Source organism: Cyanistes caeruleus, chromosome 7 (genome assembly GCF_971803275.1).
Source record: "Cyanistes caeruleus chromosome 7, bCyaCae1.hap1.1, whole genome shotgun sequence".
NCBI classification, from domain to species: Eukaryota; Metazoa; Chordata; class Aves; order Passeriformes; family Paridae; genus Cyanistes; species Cyanistes caeruleus.
In genome coordinates this window covers 19,888,062-19,893,161 of record NC_141707.1, presented here as the reverse complement: position 1 = coordinate 19,893,161, position 5,100 = coordinate 19,888,062, and the positions used below count along the sequence as shown (strand labels likewise).

Here is a 5,100-nt window from a genome sequence, read left to right as displayed (position 1 = left end):
GCTAGAAGTGCTATCAGTTTGCCTTTAATCCTACTAACTACTGTGTCTGCTTGGGTTCCTATATCTTACATTGAGAGGTAAAGGGAGGAGAATGTCCTGTGCCACAGAACATGTTCATGACCTCACAAACCACCACCATTCTCAACTCAGCAATTTGGGAACCAACTGATTTGGAAAGACGATGATTGTGTGTTAATTTTCTCCTGCTCTGTTATGTAAAGCCACCCAGATAAAGAAGAGACAACTTTACTGATGGAGGATATGAACACAGTTCTCCATCATCCTTTTGACAGGCCCTATGCTCTATGACACCCTAACATATCCTCACATTATCACAGCATACGATAAAAACAAAAGTCAGGAAGCAAAGGAGTTTTCACAATATTTGGCCATGTATTTGTTATAACTTGGGTTCTGGAGAGAGCAAGGGCACTTCCCTGTGATCTCCTGGGACGTCCCCTAAATCTGAGGTGAGCCTCACTCACATCACTTTGTGCCTACAGGTCCTGAGGAGCCCTGAACTGGCCAGGACCCACATCCTGGAGTGTCAGTCTCATGAAGGAGATCAAAAGCACACATGCACACGTGCATAGGTGTGTATAAATACATCTGTGTGTATTTTGGAGTGAGACATGGGTGCTGAGCAGTGGCTCCTGGTGGAGCAGGAGGTGAGCAGGAGCTCCTCAGCCCCCCTGCAGCAGCGGTGTGCTGCACTGGCTGCACGGGAGCACCGAGTAATTTGCTGCAGGGAGGCAGGGCTGGCCCTGTGCAGGCTCTGGGGTAGGCACTGCAGCAGAGCAGGCTCCTGTGGAATGCCACAGGGAAAGCCATGGCCTCTAGCAATAAAACAAACCAGCCCCCAGCAGTCAGCTGGAGGACCAAGGCTCCCTGTGCTAACCACAAGGACCAGACATGAAGTCTTTTGCTCCCAAAGCAGGGCACACACCTTTGTAGGAACAAGCCCAGGAATGCACTAAGGAACTGCCACAGAGCTGGCTCAGGCAAAGCTGTCCTGAAGCCAAATCACGCTAAAGCATCACTATCTTTTCAGAAAACTATGTTTGAGCTGTGCCAACAGGAACCCTGGAAGTCATAACTTTGCTCAAGATACAAAATATTGTGATACATTCCAGATGACAACAATTTTTTTTATTTTAACTATTTTCTAAATACTGTAGGAGTCTGAACACTGACAGTGTTTGCTAGAAAATGTTGTACAATTCTTGGGAAGTATTGCTTGCAGAGACGAAATGGTTTTGCTCTGTCTCTAGCTGTACTTCCTTTGGATAAAGGAAAAGAATCATTTAAGATGTGGGCTACATTATTTGTAAAGTTTATTCCTGGAGATATTCATGTCTGGAAAAAAAGCCTGTGCTGAAGTTTGCATTTAATTTTGAGAAAATTCTGCAGACAGCTCAAAGGCTAGGAAACATGTAAAGTTCACAGTCAGAATTGCAGAATAAAAGATTCCATTTTAGAACTAGCATCCATCTCAAATACCGAGGCTGATAGAGCTTATAATTGGTTCCTTTCAATTCCTGGTCAGTGCAGCATGTAAAACAATCATGGGGTTTTGAGATTGATACCTGTTCCATATTTCAGAAAAAATAAGATAGCAGATTTTCTATTCCCTGACTGAAGTTAAAATAAAAAAGACAAACAGAAAAATTCTTTCACTCCAAAATCACTCATTTGTTCAATTTCTTCAAGCTGGTATTTGTCCTCCAGAGACATGTTCATCTCTAGAGAGTTCTTTTAAGAAGTTACAAAGGAAGTTAATGGAAGACCAAAGCTAATGGCACACTCCAGGGAAAAGAAACTGGAAAATTGTGTTCTAAAAAGCAGCGTGAGCTGTTTGAGACGTGTGTTGCAGGAGCTTTCAGCTCCCCTGTATGACTAGCAAACACATTTCACTGCGAATTTTCATTCCCTTCTTAATCAGCATTCTTCTTGCCAAATTCCTCTTCATTTTAAGCTATCTGCAACAATGTGTTCATCTGGATTCAGCAGTGTTCTATTTAGCAGTGTTTATTTTTAAAACAGGTCTTTATTGTAATTTGTATAATATTATAGACAATAGGGTAGTTTGCAGTACTCGCTTAATGTACGGGCTCAAAATTATAATTATTGACAAATAAAAAGGCAGAGCCAAGGAGATTTTACAAAAGTTAGTTGCCTATTTCCATGTATGGTTCTTGTAACTCAGGATTTTGTGTAAGACCACTGTGCTGAAGTAAGCATACTGCATCTTCCATGGTGAGCAGCAACAAACCTAGACCAGAGCACACCTTTCTGAAAAGAAAATATGATGCAATCAGCCTACAGTTTTTGCTAAGCCCTGTACTGAAGAGCCCTGTTGAAGAGAAAAATTAGGAGAATGTAAAGGAAATAATATGGAGTGCTGGATTAACAAACGAAAAAAAGGTGACTATAACTAAACTAAATTATGCTATAACTAAAACTCAGTGTAGAACAACAACATGGAATGGAGACGGTAATGGATTGAGTGACAAAAGAATCCAGAACTCTAACAATTAACTGAACAAAACAGTTACCAAAATAGAAGCCATTTTCTAGGAAGAGGCAGGATAGAGGAGGGTGGGGAAAATATTTCATAGAAGAATATACAACCCTGAAGGGAAGAGAAATGAGATTTTACAAGGCTGTTTGAGCTTATGTCAAACACAAGAACAAGGGAGCATAAACTAAAGCTAAGGGAAGGGTCAGACCCTCAAGGAATTTAGTCAGAATTTCTTTAGATAGGGAGTAGTGAATATACAGAATAAAAGGCAAAGGGCAACAATACAGGAAAAAAATACCTCAAAACTATTTCAAATTGTTATGAAACAGAGCCAGCACTCTGAAAACAGTAAGAAACATTACGGAACAAAGAGAGGTAAACAGTTGGGTTTGCTTCCTTCAAGGCTTATTTTCTATTTTTCTTCCTCACAGATGCCAAGTGAGTGCTGCAGAAGCCCCACATGACAAAGAAATACACCATCTCATCACCAGCAGGACTTCTGGATACCCAGACTCTCATGACTTTGTGTTTTTACTGAGTACTTGCTTATCTCACCTTTAGGAAAGCTGAAGTCCTCATATTGCCATCAAGCCACCAGCTATCTCTAAAGCCACCCAAAATCCTCAGATGTCTTCCATTGTTCAACACTGATTTTTGACATGTACCTAAGTGTCTGTTTCCAAACAGGTCCTGACAATTTTGACAAACCTACAGCCTGTCCCTTCCTATTGTTTTTTGTGATCCACAAACAAGTTTTTCTTCTGTTTAAGCCCTGAGGTTGCAGCAGACCCAGAAGATGAAAGTCATGCACAAAATGCAAACAGTAGCCTTACTTCTTAAAGATATCACCAAAGCAGGGAATGAAACTCAGGTTTCACTGCTCCCAGCAGGGGCTTGTCCATGGACTATTTGGGTTCATTCTTGCCACTCTTTAACCCGATAAAGTTTTCCACAAAACAGAGGAATTTCTTGGCAAAATATGCAAAGTTCCTGCACTCAAAGCCCTCCTTCAATTAGGAACTCTCATGAAGGACAAGATGCCACCCTCAGCCTCTCTTCCAGGGAAGGGTTTAGGATCCCACATGCCAGGTAAGCACCAGTGGACACGGAGTTTTCACAGACAGGCACACCAGCTGAGGAGGAAGGCTTTCCTTCTGCCTGGTTGAATTGAAACGGTGGCTGTTTCCTGGAAAACTCCTCTGTGTCCAAAGCCAAAGCAATGCATCTCCAGGGCACTGCACCTGTGGGCTGCAGGGGCTGGGGAGTGGCCAGCCCCAGTGGTCCAGGCTGCCCAGACAGCTGAGCTGTGGAGATGCCTTGATGGGTGCCACTGCCAGGGCACAGCACAGCAGAGCATGCCCTGCGTCCTGCCCAGGCTCACACTGCTCTGCTCAGGACTGGTTCGGGTGATGCACCAACATTTAGGTACAAGACACGTTGCTGTTGCCATCCTCACCCATAATGGGTATCAAGCCCTTCTGCATTAGGTATTTATGCATCTTGCTTTCTCCAATTTCAGCAGGGAGGTGTTCTCAAAGATGCTTGATGCAATAGTTTTAACCAAATTACACCTGTAGATGATACACATGAAACTGTAAAAGCACTGATAAAAGTACATATGCTTCAGTTTCCTGCTCCTGCAGCTTCCTTGGCTGCATGCCTGCCAACATTTTGCCCAGGCTAAACAATATACAGGCAGCAGTTTGCACTGCTCCCCATGGACACTCGCTCAGCAGCCTAATATATTTCAGTAATGATTTTTTTCCTAAGATTCACCTTAAATTTTCTCTTGCTTAATTTCACCCCATCATTCTTAGTTATACCTTCGTGTACTGTCCTAACTATTCTCTCACTCTTTTTTTTTTTTTAATTCAGGCTCCTTTCAAACTTATCTATGTTTCCCATCAATCATCCTCTAGCAAAGTCATAGATATGGCACTTAGCTTTTTTTTAATCCTTTCTCATCATTTGGTCCCTTCTGCTCTGATTGCTTCGTTGCTCCTCTCACTTTCTCAGCAGTTTGTCAATATTTTCCTAAGGATGCTGTTCCCGGGATTTCACGCAGTGTTGCAGGTGTGGCCTAAGGCTGACACCTACCAATCCCATTGCCAATCTAACACTACATCCTTATACATAAAAGCCCAAACTGTATTGATCACCATTATTTCTGCCCTCTCATTCCCAGATCACTACAGATGGAGAGCCCAAGCAATAAATACTGTGGGTTGTAGGACTGAGTTTTCAGGCGATCCCTGCTTCAATTGCAACACCAGCTTGCAAAAAAAGCCAGCACCAAGCTGTTTCTGAATCTGGTCTTCCTCTGCAAGCCTGCTGAGAGCATGGACCCAAATGAAAGTAATAAATGCTTAAGAAAAACAAAAAAATCGGTTTTGAACTTTTTCAGAAAATTGTCTGGGGCATCACTCCAGTCAAATACCGTCAGAGAGTCCTGAGAAAGCCGGTGCAGCCCTAAAGATCCTTCAGCTGCAGCACACAAAGCAGTGACATTTTCACATTGGGAACCTTCTGCAGAAACAGCAAAGGCTCACTTGAAAAACTTCAGAGTTTGCTGTGGATTT

At 42.7% G+C, this 5,100-nt stretch overlaps 1 long non-coding RNA gene across 1 annotated transcript; it reads left to right on the top strand.

Annotated features, from left to right (window-relative positions):
* Positions 1-412: 412 nt before the first annotated feature.
* Positions 413-4,857, top strand: LOC111931793 (uncharacterized). Its single transcript, XR_002865741.2, has 3 exons — positions 413-593; positions 2,953-3,610; positions 4,707-4,857. It is a non-coding gene; the product is annotated as an uncharacterized LOC111931793 (long non-coding RNA).
* The last annotated feature ends 243 nt before the right edge of the window (positions 4,858-5,100 follow it).